The 26,938-nt window shown below is 40.1% G+C and overlaps 1 protein-coding gene across 2 annotated transcripts in view; it reads right to left on the reverse strand.

The window, feature by feature from the left end:
* Window positions 1-26,666, reverse strand: part of nckap5l (NCK-associated protein 5-like) — a 48,846-nt gene extending 22,180 nt beyond the window's left edge. The window contains exon 1 of one of the 2 annotated variants that reach the window (XM_063015200.1): window positions 26,544-26,666. The gene's annotated coding sequence lies outside the window, so the exon portion shown is untranslated. Of the gene's footprint in view, window positions 1-5,501; window positions 5,553-26,543 lie in introns of those variants that run through there. The other variant, XM_063015199.1, reaches the window with a different exon arrangement.
* Window positions 26,667-26,938: the final 272 nt, after the last annotated feature.

Consider the following 26,938-nt stretch of genomic DNA (forward strand, 5'->3'; position numbering starts at 1 on the left):
TAATTTCGTATAAATAAAAATGCTCGGGTGGCAACGCAGATAATTACGTTAGCTCACCAGATCTCAGCAATGCTACTGACCACTGGCGTCTACGCAGACACGTTTGGCTGTGTCTCAGGGATTGGATTGGTGCCCTGTCCAGAGCATTCCTGCCTTGTGCCCAGTGTTACCATTCAGGTAAAAACTGGCTCACAATCTACTCAGTAGACTTAAGGTCTGAAATCTGCACAGACGTTTTGGACTCCACACAAACCTCGCCAAGCCAAGTCTTAATGCAACTTGATTTTTGAAAAGCAGCAAAGTCATGATAGAGCAGTAACAAAGCACCTCAACGTGTAATTTACCTGGTAGCCTGGGCGCTGCTAAAACACCTGGATTAAATAATTCCACATACATTTGACCACATCAAATATAACAGCTGTAAATACAGCTATCGCAGCAATCTTGGTGGAAACAAACGGAAGTCTGAAGGATCCTCGGCCGCACTACGAACATATATAGTGTTGTAGCTGTGGTAGTAGGAAAACACTGAGGCAAAGCTTTAACAAGAACCTTGGGCAGACATCTCCACAAAGCAGACTTTCACGGAACCCTCGCTGCCGAAAACCTAACACTGGTCGTTGGGATCTGGAACACAGTAACGCGGGGAAATCAGGACAATAAAAGCCCAACCGTTTTGTTTCTGAGTCACCGCAATGGCATGATGGCCGGAGGAGAATCTGCTGAATATGACTAAGACTGGAAATCGGCGCAGACTTTTACAAAGCTCGCTACAGCATGGCAGTCAGACACCACAGGCGAGTCGCTCTGTTTTGAGAGACATCAAAAGAGTACGCAGGCTTTTATCTGACAATGTGGAAGATCCAGCGTGGCAACCATGTCAGCAGGATTTCAGATTGATTTTTTAGGGTCCATCTGGTTGCCGTGCATCATGTAGGCATCACAACCATAAAAACAAATACAACAAGACGTTCTTCATGAACAAAATATGCATTAATATGCATGAATGCAACAACAACATTTTTGATCCATTATGGACATGTCCCAATTTCACAAATTTAGTCTTTTTTCCAGAATCTACTCCATCATAATTAGAGTCACATCGACTATCTGCAGCTGTTTGAAAATACTGAGGGCAAGGCAGAAATAAATCCTGAACAGAGCCTAGCACACTCATTCATTCATTTAGTTCATACCAAGCAATGATGTGAACATGATTTTAAAAGGAAGAGCGTTGAGAGGAAACCCAGCAGTAACACTATTCATACACAGTTTTAACATAGTATAATATAATATTAACTCCATATTAATGGCCATAGTTTTGGAATGAAATGCCTTTGATTATGTAGTGTGAGTGAAATGATCTCCCTGAATGGCTGATTTTTGGGAAAGAAAACAAAAAAGCTCATCCATTCAATAACAATTTAATGATAAGATTAGTTGCCGAGTGGAACTGATGTACAGTTGTACAGCTGATTATGTAGAGGTGATGTGTAAAGGAAACGCTATGATGATAATGTACATGGTAATGGGAGGGTACTGACTCAAGAATTTGACCTAAAAATAATATGACCTTCTTTGTGCACTGCATTTGCACTGCACTGTGGAAAAAATTTATTGGATTTAAAGATTTAAAGCTGACGGTATTTTGTGGGCACTTGGGTGGCACAGCTGTAAATCTGGGGGGTTTGGAGGTGAGTGGGGACAGAAAAGCCTAGCCATGGGAGCATGGATATAATAGGGAGGGAAGCGTCAGGAAGGCCATCCGGCGTAAAACTGTTCCAATTCATGTGTGCTGACCACAATGATCCACTCTGGCAACCCAAAAAAGTAAATAAATAAAATACAAGAGCAGCCGAAAATGGCATTTTACTCTATAGTGCAATGCGGATCCAACAAATAAAGGATTCCGAAGATCAAACCTGAATATGTCTGCTGTGTCCTGAAATGCTCTTTTCTTTTCATCCTGGCAGACAGTACAGCCTGGATATCTTAATTAATGCAAATAGGCAGATGAAAAGGAAAATCAGTAGCAATGGGAGGGGTGTAATAAAGCCACTAAGAAGGCAATCAAACAGAACTGGGGCTCTTTGGGATCCCCAAACCGCAGTGCTTACCCAGCCTCCATCCCCCACACCCCACGAGTTAAGCAGCAACCCATCCCCTATTTGAGACGCTCTAAGATTATTCACACCCGGCACAATGGTCACACAGGCCTGAGACACCCAACACGACCGAAATTATTGATCTTTTCTGTGATTTATGATCCGATAAAATGATCAATTGCCTCCAAAGAGAAACTCGATGGTCCTTGTATGCATAGAATGAAAGGAATTAGCCAGGAAGCGTCAGCTGCTCATTTACATCTTAGCAGAAAAAAACAAACATAAAAGCCTCGTGTCAAACCCCCAGGGGGGAATTATTTTTTGCCTTCTGATGCGAGGCTAAACACAGCATCTGTACCGAGATGCTCTAGCTTCCTTTTAATATTCCATTAAACTGAGAAAACCTGCCCTGATGCAGGTTTAAGCAGCTCAATCAAAAATTTCATTTTCCATTTTCCAGATCGCATTACCCACTTAACGGTGCACTAATGCATCCGTCACGTTCCGGCCTAAAATGCACTCGCTGACCCACTATTCTGAGCTGTGCTGAAAGGGCTCGAACAACCACACAAGCAGACTGTCCTTCACACGGCGGCACACCTCGCCTCTCGGAATCCCGAATCTGCCATTTGCGCCCACTTCAAAGGCCTTGAAATACCAAAACACACAGCAGGAAAGACAAAGCAAACGCAGGCGTTCTTCGGCATGTGGCAAGAAAGTACGAAGCAGTTGAAGGTGTTAATTAAGCTATTAATCAATTTTCACCTGACTGTGAATGCTATTCTTGCAGACCAAGGTAATCCTCACCACCCCAAACAATGAATTCTCCAAAAACTGAACTGTTAAATCTAATTGCATGAAGAGAAACAGTCACACAATCAGCTAGACTCATTGTTCACCCAATCTAATTGTTTATAAAAGCATGACAGTGTTAAACGTAGCTGTGGTTGTGTGAAGCTTTGGGTTTGCTTTGCTGTACCGAGACCTGGCTCAATAGCATTTTTAAGGGCAGAACATTCTTATAAAGAATGCAAGGTCACCTGTCTGTGAGCTGAAGCTTAAATAATAATAAAAAACAACTGAAATGTTATTCATATAGCCTTTTAATGTTTTTGTGAATTTATGGATGGAAGGTCATTTGTCTGTGAACTGAACCTGAGGTATGTGTGTGTTGTGAAGCAAAACCCAAAGCTAATTACTTGATGTTTTTATTATTGACTTGAATTGATTGTAAATTGAACAGGACTATTTTTAAATACATTTTATTAATTAAAACTAAATAAACTCACAATTATAGGTTATGGGAAACATTTTAACTATCTGTACTTCTATCTGTATTTTTTATTTGATTTGTTTCTGTTAGATTCATCAAAAACCAAAGATTTTTATCATGATTACAATTTTATAACTTGATGATTGTATTTATTTATTTTGACTGCTACTGTAATATTTTTTTGGCTGAATAATAAATTCATCACAGTTAATTAAATATTTGTAAAAAAAAAAAACAACTGGATAAATTAATGATTTATTAAATAATTTCTCTTTAGTAACTGATTTTTCCTGTCATGGTTACAATGGGTCTGTAGACGAGGAAACCATCAACAAAACAAGAAATTGGGAAAATACACCCCCGACTGAGAGCCAGTCCATCTCAGGCCTGCACCCACTTAATTCATATAACTGTAATCCTCTCCCAGCACAACTAACAGTGCACATGAGAACAAGAAGCAGTGTCTGGACAGATACAGATGTTCAAACACGAACAGCATCATTCAATCAAAATGCTTTACTGCAAACGCTTTAATGTGTCTTTAATGGAATAAAGACACATTAATGTTGAGACACTGTCCATTCATTTCATCAGTAGTGCTCAGAGACACGCTAGATATAAAGCTAGCTATTTTTCTCAGCTGTCAAATTTAAACATAACCAAAAACCAGTCCGGATTGTAAACTGCCTTTTACCCACTAATGGGGTCAGAACAGAATTGTACATTTGTTATAATCTCTTGACTGGAGCACCATCTTATGAAAGAACACAAATTCATGATTTTTCATGAAAGCACATTATGCATGTCCTGAAAATATCCACAACAACATTAATAACATCATTTAACTCTGTGTCATGGCATTCTCATGCCATTGTAAGTAATACTGATCCATGTGCCTATATAAAGAGAGCTAGCTTGACTCCACTCATTAAAAAGTTTATTGAACCGTGGTCTTCAATTAACACAAAGACACCAGGTCACCTTATGCTGAGAGGAAATCCATCCGGATGATCAGACGTAATCCAAAAAGTACTAAAAATTAGGTTTTCTATGAAGTAGAAGCTGCTGGAACAGAGGTGTCGCTGTACACGGTCAAGCATGCTTTACTACAGGCTTGTTGTGTGTTCAGCAAGGACCAATTTTGGTATTTGTTTGTTTGTTTTTATAACACCATGTTATCACATTTGTGATATTCATGACAGGAATTACCGTTTTATGCTAATTTGATTGATCTTGTATTATATATGTATTAACTGTATTATCTTGGGTGAGAGTTTTTTTTTATGTATTGGGCATATACATTTACATTTTCTGCATTTAGCGGACGCTTTTTATAAAAACGACTTACAGTATACAGTCTGAGCATTTCAGTGTTAAGCCTTGCTCAGGGGCCCAACAGCGGCAACCTGGCAATGGTGGGATTTGAACCAGCAACCTTTTGCTTACTAGTCCAGTACCTTAACCGCTGGGCTTCAACTGCCACTCAATACATATATAGTCTTTGTCTTTCTCTGTTGTACTTTGAGCATTCATTCAGGATGTTTTATGGTGATGGGTGTGTGACATTCTTCACAAAGTGTGGGGTCTTCTCCTAGAAATTAAGGGATGGTGTGTCAATCTGGAATGGCCTATTCTACATCTTGAGTAGATAACTTGGTCTGTACTTGGTGCCAACTCTGTAACAGCCAATGTCGTTGAAAATCACAGTGTAAACCAAAACAGAAATGCAGAAATGCTTGTTTTGCCAGACCTTAAATCTTCTTTGAAAAATACGCCCAAGAAAAGTGGATCAGTGGCAGCATGGTACAATTTTCTTTGGCTTCTCTTTTCAAAAATATTTTGAGAGTAAATACTGATTAAAAAAACTCTATGATCATGCAGCCTTTCTTGCCATCAAAAAAGTAAAAAGGTTACTGTTCCCTTTAAAGAAATGCTTCATGTGTCTTAACGTACCACTTATAATCCTTTTAAAGAACGCCACTTTGCTGGCTGACATAAACTTAGACAAACTATCCCTCAGTTAAAGAAAAATATTTGCATAATTATTGCTTTTAGAACACAAAACACAAGTGATGAGGAATACATTATCAGCCAATGACAGAAAGATGTAAAAATGACTTTACCTTTACATCCAGATGACAATTCAGGTGATGCCAGTCCCATGCACCCTTGCCAAATCATGAATCAAAAATGTACATCAGATATGCCTGAGGATAGTCCTTCCTCATTTAGGATGAGCATCTCTATCATTCTGCAACCTGGCTCAACGAGTCCGGTCTGACTTCACCGGCTTCCATGTCCTCCCATTGTTCCGGCGAGAGTGAATCAAGCGTCCCATCTCTACAACCACAGAGCACCAAGACAGCTGTGGGATGCCCCTCCCTCTTACCTCTCCTTCTCCAATAGCTGCTGCACAAATATTAACCCTGCAACTGCTGGAGGAGCCATAAACCCAAGCGTGGTTGTATTTCTAAAAGGACAAGGCAGTGCCATGCACAAAGGACAAAGACGGAGACGAGGATATCCGACTGGAAGAGTCGTCAAGTTTCCCAGGCAACGGCATCAACGTCCTAAGAGGATTGCATGCACAGAGAGACCGACGCTGACTGGATTGCGTTCACAGTGACTGAGCTAGTCAATGGTGTAGCAGAATGAGTATTAAGACCTGGTTATTAGTAGTCTATCTAGTCGGATCTACTTCATTTCATAACCTGGCTCAAATCATTTAAATATTTCTGAATGAGGTGAACCTCTCTGCACCAATATACAAAACTAGAACAAAGGAAGCCTTGTGTTTGTGTTACCTGAAGTGGCATGGTTTGAGACATGACCCCCATTAACATGACTTTAAATTCCACTCCTGCCAGTTCAAAGGCACTGGGGTGGGGCGTTAGTTTCTGAACCATTTGCATCAGAGAAAACCAAACACTCTGAACAGGAGTAAACTTCATAGTGTCTTTTCTGGTCCATGTTGTCACTTCATACACACTTCAAACAGCATACGACCCCCAAAATGCATCAGTATTTTTTCTCAAATGAGGATTTGTTGGGAAATGGAAAACAGAGTGTTTGAAAAAGCTGATGCATTAGCTCCTAATTCATGTCCACGCTGGCTAATTAAAACAGAAACTCCATTTGTATGTTCAGTTTAGCAGCCAGTTAGAAAAAAAATACTTGTTATTGTAATTAAAATGAACTACAACGCACAAAATCTCTGGATCTCGTTGAAATCCGTTAGCAATGTCAATGGAGCCACTGACATCTAACTGGCTTCATTATTAATCACGTAGTGGGCAGGCGCTTGGGTGGCATGGCAGTACAATATGCTGGCACAGATGCACACACTACTGGCCATGTCTGAGGGAGGGAAGTCTGGATTGGGTTGACTCTCTTTAGGAATACACTGCTGTCCATTGAGGTGCTCAGCAATGACACCCATGTTGGAGGAAGCACGTGCTAGCCTTCAGCAGCATTGGGGACGTGTATATAAATTGATAGGAATGAGATAGATATAATTTGGCATTTGACTATTTTAATGAAATATCCAATTAAAAATGATTGTGTTCTGGAATTTTTGACCTGATCTGTTTGGTAAACATGCAAAGATCTGCCAAGAAGATACTGAATAATACTGAAGATAATGCTAATATAAAATAATCCCACATAATACAATGACAGATCTAAACAGTGAAAAACAACAAGGAGAATTTGACGATGCCTTATAAAATAGAAATTCACCTAGAAATAAAGAAACAATTAAAACACACACCCATGTGGTACTAAAAATAATATACCTTTCATACAAGCTTTGAAACCAAAGGTAATGAAACACAATCAAGTTGAGCCGGTCGTTGCAGCGTGTGTTTCCTCGAACAGAATAATCTGCTCTCCAGCACAACAATGCAATCCTTGTGAGAGATTTTAGCCAAAAGCAATTTTAAAATACTGCGTCAACCTTGCGGTTTAAAAGGCTAACGAAGAACTCCTGCTGCCCCATCAGGACAGCGGCTGAACCCCGGATCGTAACCCTTGTAAGCCACCCTATGGTCGGAATCCCAGAGTATAACAGTGGCTACACATTAAAAAACCAAATTGGGTGTCATGACCCAAATGGAAAAGAGGTCACATGTTGTCCTGGAGCTAATGCTGGAGGGATGAGAAAATCCGCCACAAAGAGCCATTGTGATTCCGCAAACAGCACTTTTACTCATGAAAGAGCTTCGTCCTCAAAGCCAAAAGTCTTGTAAATATTACACAGAATATACAATAATGAGATACTATAGTACAGAGCAGGGAGGGGCAGGTTAAAATAGCTCTGAACATGCATACATACAAATAATATGGAAAAGCAAACTCTTTTTATTCTTCAAGAAATGATATATTTATTTATTTAGTGTTAAATGCTATGTCTGCACCTTTTATTATTTCTACTGCAAGATAAGTAGTTTGTTTACGTATAAAGGATCATTCAGGGGTTTTTTGTCAAGTAATTGCTGTGTTAAATTTGATCCTTTCATTGTCCTCAAAAAACTCATGTTAAATATACCAGAGTTTATTAATATTCCTGAATATTCTGATTATGGAAGCTAATGCTAATGACTGAGTGACTGACTGAAGCTGCTGTAGGTGCTGCTTTAGCAGTTAAAAGCATAAATATATTTAAATGGGCATGAATGTATTTAAAATCACCACAGTTAATGATCTGGTGTTGTAAACTGTCTGTACAAATACATTCATAAGCAAAACTTTACACCGTCAACACATTTGTACATTTGTAATTCAAGGTCAGCAGCCTAGCTAGCTCGCTAACAACTGACTGACAGATAGATTGACAACAAACTACCACACAGGCTGTGTTTACAAACAGCAGCTGTTATACGTCCAAACATTCAGTCCTGAAGGAATTAGCATGGATATCTTGCTAAAAGTTAGCTTGCGACTTCACTGTATTTAGCATAATAAGAAAGTGCTTTAAATACTACCAAAGCCTAAAAAAAAGAAAAGCTGTTCTACTGTGTTTGAGATTCAATAATAAAAACTGTAAATGTAGCAGGAGATGTTTTGAGGGAGATTAAGTTTTGTAGGACGTTCCTGTGGTGCACCAATCTAATGCTCTAGCCCAACACTGCCGGGATCTCAAGCTCTCGAGTTTGAATCTCAGCTGTGCTATCGACCTGGCTGGGCACCCAACGGGCACAAGTGGCTATGTCTGAGGTTGGAAGGTTGACAGAGTTTCTTAGTACTGCTGCGTCCATTGTGGCCTCTGTTAGCTAATCGAGGCATCTGCCTTAGAGATAGATGATAAACAGTCATCAATAAGTGATGCTCTATGCTTGTGCATTTTTACTGTACAGTATATCAAAGTTGAGCTTTTTCTTTATTTGTCCCCCACTTTTCGTCCCAATTTATTATTATATTTTAACCATAAGGCTTGAACAACACCATCGCTGGCTGAAATAACACACGAGATGCCTAAGACATTTGGAAGATCACACTATGCTCTTTGTTTACCTTGACCAAACATCCAGTCACTAATTACCCTTAGCTTTCTTCCTCCGACACGACAAACTGTGTCTGTAGACCGGGCACCAGGCCAGCTACTTTGGCAAGACTCAATGCACTCAACCCGGGTCTCAATAGGGCTGGGCTGGTATAAGATTGCTACGCCACCTGAGCAGCCCGTTAACAGCATTTTACAGTAGCAAAGATTAAAACATGACCACCAAATTCTAACATTTTCTTGTTTCTGTTCTATCCAGTTTCAACAGAAGCATCAACTTACTTCAATACACGTTAAAAGAAAAAACGCAAAATATTGTGGGCCTTCTATTAATGTTCCATATTTGTCCCACAGACCAGACTCTGGAGATGCCTGTAATACACAGCAATGTGGGTGGCAACGCGGTGGTCGAAATGCAAACAAAAGTTGATTCTCTTGACCAGAATCCACCACGGTGGATCTCACTGCTATTTCAAGTGCTACCAATTTAGTGCACAGCAATGTCAGGCCAACTGGTGCACACTTGAGCACGCTGGAGAGCCCCAGGTGCTGAATGCCATTTGCGTTAACACACACATAACTACTGTGCCAACCTGGCTCTTGGAAAACAGCTGGACATCTGAGTTGAGTGGATCGTCTGGAAACAACAAGCTCTTAGTGATCACATCAGAGCAACTATGTGATCACTTAGTCATGGCAACGTTCTCAGATAATCTGATAAAACTGCAATTAAGTGGATAACTGAGACTGACCAAATGTTTTCACAGAAGATACACAGTGATGTAAACCTCTAAAATAAGGACACACAATAACAAAAAAGAAGGTTATATTCTTTAGCACTGTGGTGAACGTTAGTCCCGGGCAGCGGTTGTTTTTAGCTGCGGTATTACGGCGAGTCCGGAATAAGGAAATAAATCAGAGCTCTGGTGAAAAAGCCCCTATTGAGTGCTAGACAGCTTAATGGGCTGTAATGCGCTGAACTCCATGTGTGGTGGAGGGGCTTATCCACCTTTTGGTAATGTGACACTAGTCTGGGAGGGAGAGAGGAGGAGGAGAAGGTGGAGGAAGAAGGCCCGTATGTAGCCCAACTTTACTGTTTTTCATTTTGCAGAGAAGTGCTGATCAGCAATAGAAACAAGTGTGTCAACAGTGAAATACATAATGAAGCCTTATGCCTTTTCAAAAGCCTGAACAGAATTGGTTGCTAATTAGATGGCATTAAATTATAATTTAAAATGTCTGCTTTGCTCTTTTAATGTTTCCTTCTACGACATGTAATGGCCACGTTTGGTTTGTAAGAGAGCAGCACCATATCATGATGTTCCAACTTCCTTTCCTAATTGAGGGTGTGTTTGTCCTATGACTACGTAAACCCTTCTTTCTCCAAACCCTTCTTTTCATTTGTCTAAAACCCTTTGCTCAAATTTAAGACCATCGAATGTATGTCCTTAAGAACATTACAAAGCTTCTTTAAATCACTAATTACTACACATTGCACAAAACAATGGCAGCATCTTTTAGAATAAAACATAATGGGTTATACAGAAAGTTCTGGAAGTATTCAGACCCTGACTTTTTGCACAGTTTTGTAGATTTGATTATAAATGTATATAACTTCCATTCTTGCCAATGAATCCACACATCAACACCCAAAATGACAAAGTGACTTCTTCACAAGAGTATTCAGAACTTTCACTTAATACTTTGTAGAAGAGACTTCTTGGATACGTCGCTACAAACCCTACTCAAGCTTTGCATGCCTGCAGACAGTTTATCCAACTTTGGATTTGATGGTGACCATCTGTGAACTTCCATCTTTAGGTCTCTCCACAGATGTTTTGATATGGTTTAAGTTCAGCTTTGGCTGGGCCACTGAACTTTCAGAAACTTCTGATCTTCTGACTTCTGAAGTCCTGACTGATCTTAGAATAAACTGTGATGCCAGTAACCTGTCTATACTAGTAGTTCTTGATCTCAGCACTGCATTTGACACAGTAGACTACTGTATACTGCTAAACCGTTTAAGAGACTGGTTGGGCCTAGCGCTATTGCTTTGAATTGGTTCAAGTCATATCTGGCCAGCTGCAAGTACCATGACACACTCAATGAAAGTAGCAATGTGCTATATCCTTTGGTGTCCCCCAGGGCTCTATTTTGTGGCCAGCACTTTTTAATCTTTATATGCTTTTATTGGCCACAGTTATCTATAAATATAATATCTTATTCCACCAGTATGCTGACGACATGTTCCACTGACTTGATTTTAACTGTTTGAAAAATAAAGTCCTGGGTGGGTCATAATATCCTACAAATCAATTATAACAAAATGAAATTCATCATCATGGGGAATGGTCTTGAGTGCGCTGATGCAGTAACTTAGTCTCTATCAGTTAAGGTCCAACATTATATTAAAAACCTAGGTGTCACATTTAACTACAACCTAAGCTTTAAACAGCATGTTGGCCACGTCTTCAGAGCAACATTCTATCATCTAACCCTAATCCACTGCTCACCTTCAAGTATTTACATGGTCATGTACCTCTATATCTCAGCAGTTTGATCATGAGGCACGCACCCTCAAGGGCCCTCAGATCAGCTGACAGAGACATTCTAATGGTACCCACCACCAGGCTAAAGAATTCCTAGGCTGCCTTTTGCTGCCATGGTTCCAAACTCTGGAATTCTCTCCTAGACGTCCTAAGGGCCCTCGAAGACACTTTCAAGATGACAGTTAAGACTTTTCTATTTTTTAAGGCCTTTAATTAAGTTGCTCTGGCTCGACTGTACTTATGCTCTTTTTAACTTTGCTCTTTGGTTTTCAATGCAGCTACACTTTCACTTCCCTGGTGCTCAGAAAGGTATTTTTAAAGTTTTAAACTCACTTCATTTATAAATTAATTATTCTTAGTTTTCTTTAATGCCCTGTCATGGACTGGCGACCTGTCTGGGTGGTGGTTAACCAGACAGTGAATGAATCAATGAATAGGTTTTCTTTAACTTTATTTTCTTTTTCCTTTTAATTGTGGAATATGTTATTTATAAATTGCCAAATAATAATTTAATACTATTATTTTTAACCATATAATCACTTAACAACCAAGGACTTTATGGCTAAACTCGACAACACACGCCACTCTTGACCAAGAAACAAAGTAAAGGTCGACTGGAATTTGCTAGAAGAAATTTGCATAGACTGTGACAGTTCTGGGACACTGGAGTTCTATGAAGTGACGACTCAAAACAGGAACTGTTTGGCCATATGGGTCAGCTGATTGCAAAAAAGGCAAAGCTTATGACCAGAAGAATATTATTCCCATGTATTCATGGGCATGAAGGTGGGTCAGTTATTATGTTGGGAATCTTGAATTCAGAGAAATACAAATTTATTCTGAGGAGGAATTTTATCCATTTTGTGGTCAAATTAACTGCACGTTTTTAGCAAGACAATCCTTAAAATAAGTCAAAGTTTGGTAAAGAAATAAATTCTGGATTTTATATTTTGGATTGGCCTTCTCAGTCTTCAGATTTAAATCCCTCAGGAAATCTTTGATGCGATTTAAAGAAAGCAGCTGCAGCTGAACGAGAATAATGAGAGAAAATTCCACAAGAGAGGTGTGAGAAGCTTGTTAGCAATTACCCAAATTGCTTAATAAAGGTTATCAAGGCAAAACAATGTTCCACCAAATGCTGAGGCTGGGGGTAGAATAGTAGTGCACATGGACATTAGCCAAGAAGACTAGAACTAATGTTCACTTAAACTCTGTTTACTGAGACTTCTTCTTGTATATTTTTACACAATTCTATACACATCAGCATAAAAACTTTTTATATTGGGGGGGGGGGGTGAATATTTCTGATTGCAAGGATAACTAAAGGAAACAAGAAGCTTTGGTTTTAAATTGGGTCATTTGTGGCTTGTAATGCATGGAGGTGCAGCCCACGCTTTGGTCGATATCTCAGTCCTATTAGAATAAATAAATTTTTTTTTTTTTTTTTTTTTTTTTTTTATTATTGATGACACAGAAAATGCAAGATTAGCTTTTGTTAACTGTTGTGGGTGAATGCAGCCCAGTTAATAGGGATAAGAATCAATTATTTAAAGGCTTGTCTGTGGGGATTTGTGGAGGATATTTGTTCTAATCACAGTCTGATTCATGTCAGTTGGTATAGAAAGTATAAATGATGGCATAGTGCCAACTAATAACTGTATACACCCTAAACTTTAAAAAAAATCTGTGGGAAAAATACTATACCAACACATATGCTCACTTGTATAGTATTGGGTTTGGTTACAAAAGAGTCAACACAGTCACACCCATACTTCATTTGAAAGCAAGAACATCCATTCAGGGCTGTGTGTGAACAGTAAACACTGTAATATACAAATCTAACATGCTGGTATTAACACTAAACTGCTCAGACTGGCAAAGCTGTACAAGGAATTTATACAGTCTAGTTAGCAAAAGAGCTAGTTTTTGTTTTACTTTTAAACAGGCTTTCAGAATCCTGTATAACATATTTTCAGGAGTATATTAAGTAGTAGCAAAACATCCAAATATTCTATAACAATTGCACATTTATGTTGGTAGCATTATCAGCTAACTATCAGAGCTGCTGAGCTAACTGTTAGCAAACAAGCTTGTCAGTTTCCAGAATGTTTTGTACTTATTTGAATATCTGGTGTGTTTGGCTCAATTTGTAAGGCTACTGGACACAACCTTTCACTCACGTTTATTTTATTTACTTAATCACTCAACACAGCAGCTTTACAGCGCTGCCAACCTCAAAATCAACTAACACAACAAATAAAACGGAACAAAGAATGAAAGTGAGTTCCTGTTGACACTGGTCTGGACGTACGCTTAACAAAATGAGCTGTTTCTGAGGAAGAGAAGCCCGGATGGTAAGTCACATTGTTGCAGATAGTCGAGATAAAGTGAACGCAGGGTAATAAGTGTATACAAATTGATGCAATCTGCACACCAATCAGACCCCAAAAAAATTAACATTCAAAAGGGGAAATTATCTAAACAAACAAGCTGCTCCAGATGTTAAAGGCCCACGAGAGAATGTGATTAGATGTTAGTATACAGTATAATGTGGAGAATACAGTGATCAGGTTTGAGGTTTGTTATAAATATAATTTATGTTAGTGAGAGTCATCATTAGCATAAATAACTTCAGATAAGTAAAGGAATAAAATAAATGCATAGTAACACAAATTTTAAAAAATAACATTAATTAAAAAAAAAACCTTGTTTGGTGTCATTAACAGATTAGCCTGAATGTCCCTAAATAACTGGGTTTTTTTTTTGTGCCAATTTCAGAAAAGCTCAATAATTTTATGTAATCAATTGTACCTTATTTCCTCTGATTGGAAAGCATTATTGTTTGCTTATGCAATTAGGGTTAAAAACGTAAGAATCCGCTAGCACACCAGCACCGAGATTCTGAACTCCTTGGTTCAAAACTCAGCGTTGCCACCGCTCGGCTGGGCCCCATCTAGCGGGCATAATTGGCAGTGCCTGCAGCAGACACGTTTCTGCTAGGGCGGGATGACCGGACTATCTGGGTGGGGTCTTTAAATGCTGTGTAAGGACCCTGATTGGCAGATAGAGAGGAGGCGCCTCAGAGTGCATAGGTGAAAAAGGGTTCCGCTATGGGCTGCGCGCAGGTTGGAGGAGGCATGAGCAGCAATATACCCTCCTCAACTGCAATCAGGGATCCCCCAGCAGCGGAAGACAATTGACTACACTAAATTGGGAAAAAATGCATAAATATAAATAGAAAAACACACAGAGTTTAAAATGTAACATATCTTTTGTACTTTTTCATATATTTTAATATTTTATATCTTACTTTTATTTTATTATTGCTGCTGATCTCACTAAAGAGCTACCAAACTAAGTTTCTACCAAGAGATAAGTCTATCTTATCTCATATCTCTTATCTTATGCCTTACTTAACGAATTTAGAAATACTTCCATACATCATACTCTAAAATTATGAACTGATGTCATGTAAGCATTCCAATGGGGTAAAATCCACGGCCATACAGACGCTGCCTTTTTAGTACATGGTGGCAAATAAGAAAGCCTAAGTTAATTTAAGGAAATTAAAGAACATCTACAGAAACCAAATATTAGCTTTGTAATTGTAAGTAAACACCACTCCCACACTTCATTCAGTTACAAGCTCATTCATTCACAGGCTTGTGTGAATGGTAAATACTCTGGTATCCAAATACAACACCCAGGCACGGACACCTAACTGCTCGTCAAAGCAAATTTCCCTCAAGGGTCACAACCACAAATATGCATATGTTGTGTCTACTAAACAAGGACGTCCTGGATCAATCTGAATCTTGTAACCATGGTTACCACCTTGGGGAAATGTCACTTTGGCCAGCTACCAAATAAAAAAAGGGAAGCGGTCTGAGACAGTTCCTGCACTGACAGATATAAAAAGATCTCGAGTGAAATGAAACCGGGAAGAGAAACATTCTCCAGTCCAGAAATGCAGAACTCCTTCTGAAAGAGCATGTGCTCTGTTTAAAGGCTGGTATATAAGCTGTGCTGACCAGGGTCACCGTCCCATGGCAGTCAAAAGCATCAGAGCCTGAAGGTTAGTAAGCTTCGGGGACACGGCGACGAAACATCTGGACAGCATCTGGCCTGCACATTTTGGCTATGGTCCAGCCAGAATAGACTAATGGCACCGTAATTCAAATATTCTTCCTTATTAACGAGCACTGAACGTGTGGAGACGACGCAAGGGGCTACGTCTACGTCCTAATTCATCACATTCACTAGTGTTGGTTGAAGATGTATGAGAATTCTCCTGCCAGAACACGGTTACGAAGGCCCGTGTGCGCCTGGATGAATGGAGGAAAAGGCACTAGTTGGCTCCTTTGGGGTGGTTTGCATATTTGACATAAACACGGCATACATCAGGGCGGGTGGGGGCTTCCTAGGGAAATGGTTTGGTTGTAATTAATGGGATGAGGGGTCACAGGTCCCCAAACCGCCCAGGCTTTCATTTTTTAGAAAAACAGAGTAACAAAAATGCAAGGGACCCCTCAGGAAAAGTCTTCAAATATGGGTGGTGGCTCTGCTTTTCAGAGCTCTATGAATGTACCCGTTTGTAGCAGGAATGTAGCCCCCAACCATATCAGATGTGGCCATTTTTGATGGCATTTGTTTAACTTTTGTCACTGCCCAACCACATTGTGGACATTCATCCCTTAACTTCCCAAACAGGATGTGCCACTGACCTGGTTTGCTTGAATTGATTAAGGCTGCATTCCGAGGCATATTTACGCTTACAGCGGCTATGAATTGAATGTTTGTTGCTGCAGAAGACTGACGCTCTGTGGAAAACCAGTTCAAATGTTTGCACGGCCTCAGCGGGTGAGTGGAAGGCAAAGCAAATCTCGACACACGTTGTGCGATGTTGCGTGCCTTTTACTAAGTACCAATGATAAGCCTAATACCCCAAAATCCTACCGGCTCAGAAAAAAACACTGTTGATGAACTTTCATTCATTTTTAATCTGATATTCCAAAAGTACAGTCCATAACTAACCATTTTTAAATTGTTATGTAAATAAGATTCATTTCTGTAATCAATTTTGCCCTCAAGATAAGCTCCCACTGTTCTGACAAAAGGTGGGCGACCCCAAGAAATGAAACAAAGGCAGCAGGGGGGGAAGTGCAGCGAGCATAATTACTCTCCCCCCAAATATCAGCAGCGTGTGGAAACGGCAGCACAGTCCTGCCGTGTCGGCACCACGCTCCCCTACGGAGATCTCCGGCTTTCCTGAGTAATTGATGTGTTCTCCACATGCGCCAATGTGCCCCACCAACCCATAACCAGGGTGCCTGCACGATCGAGAGCAGAAGGAAGCGTGCGCCGGTGGGGAAGACATAACACAGCAGCACTAACAAGGCTGGCGAAGAAAAAAATGTAAATCCTTTTCCTCTGCAGCCGTATCTTTCACCACACAGGAAAAAAGGCCGTAATGACCACTTTTATTGTCTCTCGGGTAGACACGTGGAAGCTTTTGGAGAGAACTCTAAATCAGAGGGGTCTGGGCAAGAGTCCAGTTTTATGATATAAGACTCCGCAGAATGCTTCGAAAAGCCACCCAAAACAAACCTCAAAGGGTCTGGATTGTTTATGGTTATTCAACCATACATACCGTACCATAACTAGCTAGTACTGCATAGCTTAATGGTTTGAGGTTAAAACAGGGGTGGAAAAATATTAGAAATGGGGACTGATATATGAATTATTTATGAGATATGAAAAATCAGGACTGTATTAGACTATAAAGCTAGTGGATGTTGGAGAACAATTCATAAAGAAACCAAATAAATAAAATAAAAATGATGGTACACTCTATGGCCTAATGTATGTGAACACTTGACCGTTAGCTTGTAGGACACCCCATTCCAATAAAACAGGCATTAAACTGGACTTTATAACAGACTTGACTCTTTTGAGAAGGTGTGTCTGTGGGATTTGTGCCCATTCAGTCAAAAAAGCACTTGTGAGATCTTTAATGTGTCCAGTTCTATATACTGTATTATTAGCAAACCTAAATAAACTAATCAATAGGGATGTCCACATAATTTTGGCCATGACTTGAATTTGAATTGCAGAAATAGAAAAAGACTCAACAGATAAAGCAGTTAAAACTACCTATTTAATGGCCGCTCAGGTGGCGCAGCGGTAAAAAGAAACGCGCTGCAACCAGGGCTGGATTCTGAGAAGCGTGGTATCGAATCCAGCCTTGCTTTACCGGCTCGAAGCTGAGTGGCTATATGAGCAACGATTGGCCGGTTGCTCATGTGGGGGGTGGGACAAAGAACCGGATGTGGGTCTCTCTCTGTCAGAATGCGATTGCGTTCTCTGCCGGCTGATTGGAGGCGCTTACACAGAGATGGGAGAGGGTGCCCTTAGGGTGTGTCTCTCCGCATGCAACGCTAGGTGGCGCAAAACTCGTCAATGTGTGGGTGGCAAAGATGCATCTGGCTGCTGCTCGTGTTTCGGAGGGGATACGGGTTAGCTTCGATCACCTCCGTCGGGGCGGGGTTCGGCATAGACAAAGAGGAAGCACGATGCTAATTGAACAATTGGATGCGCTAAAAAAAGGGAGAAAAAGGGGTAAAAAAATAAAATAATAAAAAATAAAAAACCTACCTATTTAATTTATATAATTGCATACACGGGATTTTCACATTCACTTCCATTTCTTATTTATACATTTTTCTATTTTTCTATAAGTTTTATATTGCACAAAACACTGCACCTTTTTAAACCCACAATGTAAATTGCACATGCCAATGTTTACAATGTTTTCAACGTTTACAGTTATGAATGTGTGTGTACTGCTGTTAGGGCTGACCGGGTACACCTGACCTGCTAAACCCTGTCCACCTAGATGAGCAGGATTCTGAGCACAATTATGAGCAACCACTAGCCATAAGTCTGAATTTATAATTCAAAGCAATTTTCTCATTTAAATCAGTCAACCAACAAGCAAAGCCTTTACAAGACCAGCATCAAAATGCAAATACGATGGTCAGATGGTCTCTTCTGGCTCAGGATTTATGCCCCTTATGTGCTTTTCCTTTGTGCTAGCAGCTGATCAGGTTTCTGGCCCGTCGGTATGATCAGGTGGCTGGACGTAATCTCCCTGGACCTTTCTGGGCTCTGCTCCATAAAATAACATCATGATTGAGGAAGGAAAAGCAGACACTGTTCACCGGCTACACAGCAGCCATGTGGGAGGTGTAGCATAACAATGTAGCATGCTGGACAGTATCATTCAAAAGGCTACACAAGGATTTTTTCTCAAATAAGGTTTTACTGCACTTTAATTTAATAAATAAGGTAACAGCTAAATGTTGCATAAAGGATTTTTCAGGGTCTGTTTTTGAATCGAGTCTGAGCTGCAGTAATTGGTTGGGTGACACGTTTATTACTACTGACTGATCTGAGCACTTCAAATTTCACTTCTTTTTAAAGTTAACTGAAGCGTAATTAAATCTGTTGGGTCAGTTTATTCACACCGCAAGCAAAATGATTAATTTGGTAACTGGGGAAAGTTCTATAATGTAATTTAACTGGAGCTGCTTCTTATTTTTTGATACACCTAAAAAAGCTAGTTTGATTCCACCAGTTACCAAATACATGGACCTGTGGTCTCTCTGCCAAGGTCGGAAAGAAAACCCAAACTGTCACCTTATTCTAAGACAAAATGTGTCTGGATGGTCAGATGTTTCTCGGCAACTGGAACAGGTGACACTGTTCACAGTCAAGCAAGCTATTCACCGCCTTAGGTGAAATTATCAAAGAAAAGCGGCTACAGGATAAATGATCAGATCAAAGCAAAGTAAATTTAAAAATAAACTGCAAAAAGGAATTAGCACTACATTGTGTATTTAACTGCATTTTACAAAGAAAAGAAAAACAAAGGCACTCAGGTGGCACAGCGGTCTGTCATGCTAGACTAGTAGTAATTCCTGCCTTGCCTCTTTATTTCCAGTGGAAACAGCGACCTGACCAGGATAAAGCGGTTGATAAAAATGAAATATTTATTTATTAGGATTTTAACATCATGTTTGACACACTTTGGTTACATTCATGACAGAAACGGTAGTTACTAGTTACACAAGATTCATCAGTTTATCAGTTTAACGTCAAACACAGTCATGGACAATTTAGTATCTCCAATTCACCTCACTTGCACGTCTTTGTGCTGTGGGAGGAAACCAGAGCTCTGGGAGGAAACCCATGCAAACACGGGGAGAACATGCAAACTCCACACAGAAATGACCCGGACCGCCCCACTTGGGGATCAAACCCAGGACCTTCTTGCTGTGAGGCAACAGTGCTACACCACTGAGCCACCATGCCACCTGAAAATGAAATTTTAAAAAAAGTACTACGGCTACCACACAGAAAATAAGAAGAATTACAGCTCCCATAATGCATTGCAATTTATGTTATTACATTTCTTGAGTTTTGTAATGATTGGTAATAGCATGAGTTTATGAAAGACTAATGGTTCACACAGCACAGATCTGGTTTCATCCCTAATTGTTATTGTTTAGCCTGTTTATTTTACTAGCAGACACTAGCTAGCCAGATAAATGAACTTTCAGTAACTGAGTGAGGACGGAGTCATGGTTTAGCTTTGTCTGCCGACTGACTGATGTCTACAATCACACTACAGTCGATTGATTTTGAGTGATTTTTGTTTAGTTTTGTAATTGTTTAGTTTAGTTTTGTTTTTGTTTTGTAATTGTGGGTTGTTTAGCACTTCACAGATACTTTGGCAATCAAATGTAAAACTCAGACAAAACTCACTCAAAATCAAAGTGAATGTCGAATGGTTTTTGTAAAGGTATATATCAGCGTTTAACATTGGATTTTATTAACAGAAGCTCATGGTGAGTCCGGCTTGTCAGGCTGAAACAATTAATTAAAACAATTAACTCTCCATGGGAAAAAGAACTGATTTAAATGTTGTGCTCTGTTCCTGAAACATGTCGTGTTATGGTTTAAACTCCTCTGCATGTCTGGTGTAAGAGAGAAAGCTTGTACATGTAGCCTGCTTGAACATTGGCTGGTATTCATCACCAGCTTTTAAATGACTTTCTCGAGACGTGTATTGTTATTATAAGATCATGTCTGGCTTAGAAAGCATTTTTGAAACCGGAGTCATTGTTACAACACTTTTTTACCCTGAAAAACCATTTAACCTGCTTCAAACCACATGTCAAATTAAGTAAGCGGAGAAGTCTTATGCATTGTTATGCTGGGTCACATGTGGTGAATACAGGCACCGACTGGTACACGCGGACTGAGATTGAGTAACTTTTATGACTTCATAAAGTGTTTTTATTGTTCCTGTTATTCAGTCAAATTGGTTCATGCTGTATGTTTTCATTGCTTTGCAATAAAATCGGTGAAAACATCATTTCATTTTTTTGTTCGTCTATATAACAGGCGGCGTGTCTGTGCAGCTGGTGGAGTGGATGCCGCACATAAACATGCACCCTGGGGACTTTGGTTTAAACCTCACCACCGGTCACTGTCTGTGAAGTTTTCCCTGTTCTTTGTCCATGTGAGCTTCTACTGGGTTATTTCTCCTCTCCTCTAAAACAACACACAGAATGTGAACTGGCTGATCTAAACTGCCCCTGGGTGTGAGTGAGTGGACATGGGAGGTAGGACAACTGGTGAGGTAAGGTCACACAGCAATATGGGACCAGAGTTCCAAGGTTCAGTCTACTCTCGAGTCACTGGAAGTAAATTTGCAAATTCTTCTTCCACATATACCAGCTCATTTAAAAGCTGGGGTCGAGGGCTCCTGGGCTCCACTCGGCTGCATGGCACAACCTTTATGATTGATAGCCTAAAGCTCTACCCACTAGGCTACCTCTGCCCCCGGGTCTCACTGTGATTGGTGCCTTGTCCAGTGTGTATTCCTCCTTTAATATCAGTGTTTCCATTTGGTGCCACACCCACCTTTATTTCCATTCAAATGTTGTTTAATAATTTTGTCCTTGAAATACAATGAATTTTTTTCCACATATCCCAGCTCATTTGGAAGCTGAGGTCAAGAGTGCAGGGTCAGCCATTGTACAGCGGCTACAGGGCCTTGCTCAAGGGCCCAACAGTGGGTGCCTGGGACAACCCCTTGATTAATAGCCTAAAGCTATACCAACCAGGCTACAACACCACCAACCAGGCTACTTTACCAACCAGGCTACCACTGTCCTATGTGTCTTCCTTGAAGTATTAGGGAAGCTTTTTAACCCTTCCCACACATTGCATTCCAATCAATGGGAACATCTTTTATAATAAAACTAGATTACATTTGCAATTTTTTATCACAATTTAGTCACTTCTAATTCCCCACTGCAATTCCTGCACTGCATGCACCCTACCTACACAAGGGGATTCGCAGACTGGCACAAGCCCCATATGGTAGATCTTTTAGTGGCCAAAGGATTATTACAGGGAGATTTAACAAGTGAAGGATCACTCTATGCTCTCCGTATTCCTCCACAACTCATGCTAGTGCATCAACCATACATGAGGGTTCAGTGTTCCAGTGGCAGTGATGTGAATCTTCATCCGCTTCTTTATTCTCAGGTGCCTCCAACTGTGTCCAAATAAATCAGTGAGACTCAAACCATGGTCTGAGAAGTGCCGGTCTAGCACATTAAACTGCTGCATCACCCTTGTGCCAACTTATGTAATGTTTCTATAGTGCCAAAATCACCCCGTTTATACAAAAAACAGCTTTTGTTTTACATATTTGCTTATGATTATAAACACAAACAACAGTCAATGGAAAAATTATAAGAATGGTTGAATTTGTATTAATCCCCACAATAGAGAAACTTAAAGACTATTAGTGAATCAAGAGATATGAGCGAGTGCAACTTCAAAGTATTTACATGGAATTGCATCAGTAATTTCGTAGCTATAAGAAGTCGAACAAGAAAATCTGCATCTCACCAAGCGCCCGGGGCTCTGTACAGAAGCTTATGTGAGTGATCTCGATGGATCCACCCACACTGGAATGTTTACAATCTCCCTTTAAAATAAGCAAAAGCTGAAGCGGTGATAACTTGTCTATAACAAATAAAACAAGCCAATGTATTTCACATACCAGAACAGGCTCTGCAAAAGCAGGGGGGTTTAAACATGACCTTTCTAAATTCCTTCCCAAAATGAAGGGGGCTGTTCAGGTCATCTGCCTTCCATTAGGGACAGCGCTCGTCCCCGGGCATGAGAAAAACGATAAAAGGTCCGGGACGAAGCACAGATTATCGTTCTGATCATGGGTGTAGCTCACAGTCGGCCACGCAAGCATGACTATCTCCGAACCAGGGAGCCAGCGGTCACTTTTGTTTACAAAGTAAACTAGAGAGTTTATCTGACTCTCTGCTATTTTTGAGGAGCATTTTCAGCACTCGTGCGCCAATCTGCGTCCACGGACACTCGCATTCCAAAACCTCACAGCGGGAGTGAATATCATTAAGTTTACTGCACCGCCTTGGAATCTGACCATTGCAGCCTAGGTTGTAAGCCAGCCTTAATATAGGTTTTGGCCATAGGGGCCTTGCAAATGTGAAAAACATCTGTAAAATATTAAGGGGGCTGGGCTGGGGCTGGGGCTACAGCGAGAGGAGGAGGGCATGCTTTTACCCTCAATTACACTTGAATTAGTTGCTGTTTTAGGGTCTGATGCAACATGAGGGCTGCCAAAAATTAGTGATTTTACAGTGAACAGAAGCTGAGCACTGTAAATGTGGCAACTGCTTTTTTATTATACCACTGTTACGATGAGCAATGGGAAAGTAATAAGGGTGTACAGTGTCTTGAAAAAGTATTTAACCCAGTATTCAACCCAGCTTTAGAGCTCAGTTTAGTCCATCACAAGGCAAGTGAAGAAAATATATAAACTACAGCCACACTGCCCAGGCCATATGTCCCTAAAACATAGTCAGACAACTACAAGGTTGCTCTTTAGACTGGTTACTGGGACACCAGCTGTCACAAGAATCCAGTTGCAACTGATGACACAGATGTTCACAGATTAACTATGATCAATGTATTTCAGCAAGTGTTTTACATGGAAAATTAAGGAAGAATCTTAAATAAAAAAATAAAAAATTTCATTTTTTTTCAGCAGAATGTCTTAAACCAAAGAGGCTTAAATGGAACTTAAATTTCAAGTTGTACGTGTGATCAGGCAGATTACATCCTTACTACTGGAACTGCAATCTGGACAGGACTGAATGAAAAATGAATTCTACACAATACTAAACAATTTAGGAAAAATATATCCTGTTTATCTGTACCGGAAAGCATGAACTAAGAAAGTTTATCTCTGGCACGTTACCAAAGTAGCACTTCAGTAGTTTTAAATTTAAACCAAACTTGGGAGTTGAAATTGAGTGCTCCTACAAATCCAACATTGTGACGAATGCTCGTGTGAGGCAAAAATGGCAGGAGAACCAATAAAAATGTCAGTTGCTGAGTCAGCCGATGAGGAATGGCTTTTTAACTGTAACATTTAAAGCTGTTCTGTTTGACTTTTGGATATTTGGCAACCTCTCTGGCACGTACAGTTCTACACTTCATACACACTATAGGCAATATGCACTAAACAGCACACACTACATACACCCCATATACAATACATACAAATTGTATACACAAAACTACACTACATACTACAAGGACGTAATCACAATATATATCACAATATATACGTTGTTGATATGAACCCCCCCCCCCCCCCCCTGTACATTTGGTACTCCCCAATGTTCAATTCGAACTCCCCTTTATGTTGTTGATATGGCAGGAATGTTTTAGAATGGAAGGAATAACCCCCCATCCTGTACATTTGGTCCATCCCAATGTTCAAATCAAGCCCCCTCCCCCCGTTTAAATATATGAAACTACGTACATCAAATAACACACTGTATACATCCAACTACACTACATACACACTACATACACACTACATACACCAAACTACACTACATTCACACTGTATATACCAAACTATACCACATACACACTACATACACACTGTGTACACCAGACTACACTACATACACACTATATACACCAAACTACACTACATACACACTATATACACCAAACTACACTACATTCACACTGTATATACCAAACTACACTACATTCACACTGTATATACCAAACTACACTACATTCACACTGTATATACCAAACTATACCACATACACACTACATACACACTGTGTACACCAGACTACACTACATACACACTATATACACCAAACTACACTACATACACCAAACTACACTACATACACACTATATTCACCAAACTACACTACATACACACTATATTCACCAAACTACACTATATACACCAAACTACACTACATACACACTGTGTACACCAGACTACACTACATACACACTATATACACCAAACTACACTACATACACCAAACTACACTACATACACACTATATTCACCAAACTACACTACATACACACTATATTCACCAAACTACACTACATACACACTATATTCACCAAACTACACTATATACACCAAACTACACTACATACACACTGTGTACACCAAACTACACTATATACACACTGTGTACACCAAACTACACTATATACACCAAACTACACTACATACACACTGTGTACACCAAACTACACTACATACACACTATATAGACACACTGCATACACCAAACTACACTACATACACACTGTATTTACCAAACTACACTACATACACACTACATACACACTGTATACACCAAACTACACTACATACACACTGTATTTACCAAACTACACTACATACACACTACATACACACTATATTCACCAAACTACACTACATACACACTATATTCACCAAACTACACTATATACACCAAACTACACTACATACACACTGTGTACACCAAACTACACTATATACACACTGTGTACACCAAACTACACTATATACACCAAACTACACTACATACACACTATATAGACACACTGCATACACCAAACTACACTACATACACACTGTATTTACCAAACTACACTACATACACACTACATACACACTGTATACATCAAACTACACTACATACACACTATATTTACCAAACTACACTACATACACACTATATTTACCAAACTACACTACATACACACTATATTTACCAAACTACACTACATACACACTATATTTACCAAACTACATTGCATACACACTGTATAGATCAAACTACATTACACACACTGTATACATCAAACTACACTACATACACACTATATTTAACAAACTACATTACATAGACACTGTATACATCAAACTACACCAAACATGAGATAACCGAAGCCCTGGGATGGACTGGGATGGGTTCCTGCCTTGCGAACAGTGCATTTCAAAGAACCCTTGACCGCCGCGACCTTAACCAGGTCAACACGACTGTTACGTACAACACATTTGTTATTTGATCAAAATTGAACAAGTATGAGAGTAAAATGCAGGTAATGCAGTAATACTGGGTCTGATACTGCTGATTTATTACAAATGTACAGAACAGAGTGATTTATGTTACTAGTTCTACCTTTAACTGAACCTCCTGCACTGTACCTTTAACCGTGAGACAGATCAGAGCAATGGCGCTGAGCTGAACCTACAGATATAAATGTGTACTAACAATAACAATAGCGCTGTAGTAAACTATTCTGCACAGAGCAGGATGCAGTTATGATATGGCCTACATAACATGCGCTATTTAAATGAAAAAATGGAAGCACGCATCCTGTGCAGGCAGGATATCGCCGCCAGCATCCTTCAACCAAACAAGCGAGCAAACCGGCGTCCCACTTAGCTTTAAACATGGCTCCGTCCCAAACTGCACACTACCCTACTACACAGTACGCGATAAGTCTAAATCATCGTACTAGTCTGCAGTGTGCTAGAACCAGAGTGTGCACATTCAGCTTGAAACACTAACATTTCCGCTTAGCTACACGGCTACGTTAAGCGCACTCAGCGCAAATCCAGCACTAAAAAACTGCAGCTCAAGTAGAGAAACGAAAAGCGGATTTACCTTCAGCTCTGGAGCTCCGGACTGCGGGGTGATAACAGTGGTCGCCGCGCTATGAAACACCTCGGAGTGGCCGGTGTAAATCAGCGCAGATCTGGGACATGTTTCTCCTCCACACACACACTCACACTACACACACGCACACTGAGCTGAGTCGGATGTTTAGGGCTCGAGCGCTCGGCAGGAAAAGTGATGTCATGGCTCGCGCTGCTGCCCGCCCCGCGCAGATGGACTGATCTACATCTGCTGCTCCTCCACGTAGCGCTGCAATCATCACTACTACAGAGTCACACACACACACACACACACTATATATATATATATATATATATATATATATATATATATACACACACTATATATATACACACACACACACACACACACACTACACACAC

Source organism: Trichomycterus rosablanca, chromosome 19 (assembly GCF_030014385.1).
Source record: "Trichomycterus rosablanca isolate fTriRos1 chromosome 19, fTriRos1.hap1, whole genome shotgun sequence".
Taxonomy (NCBI): Eukaryota; Metazoa; Chordata; class Actinopteri; order Siluriformes; family Trichomycteridae; genus Trichomycterus; species Trichomycterus rosablanca.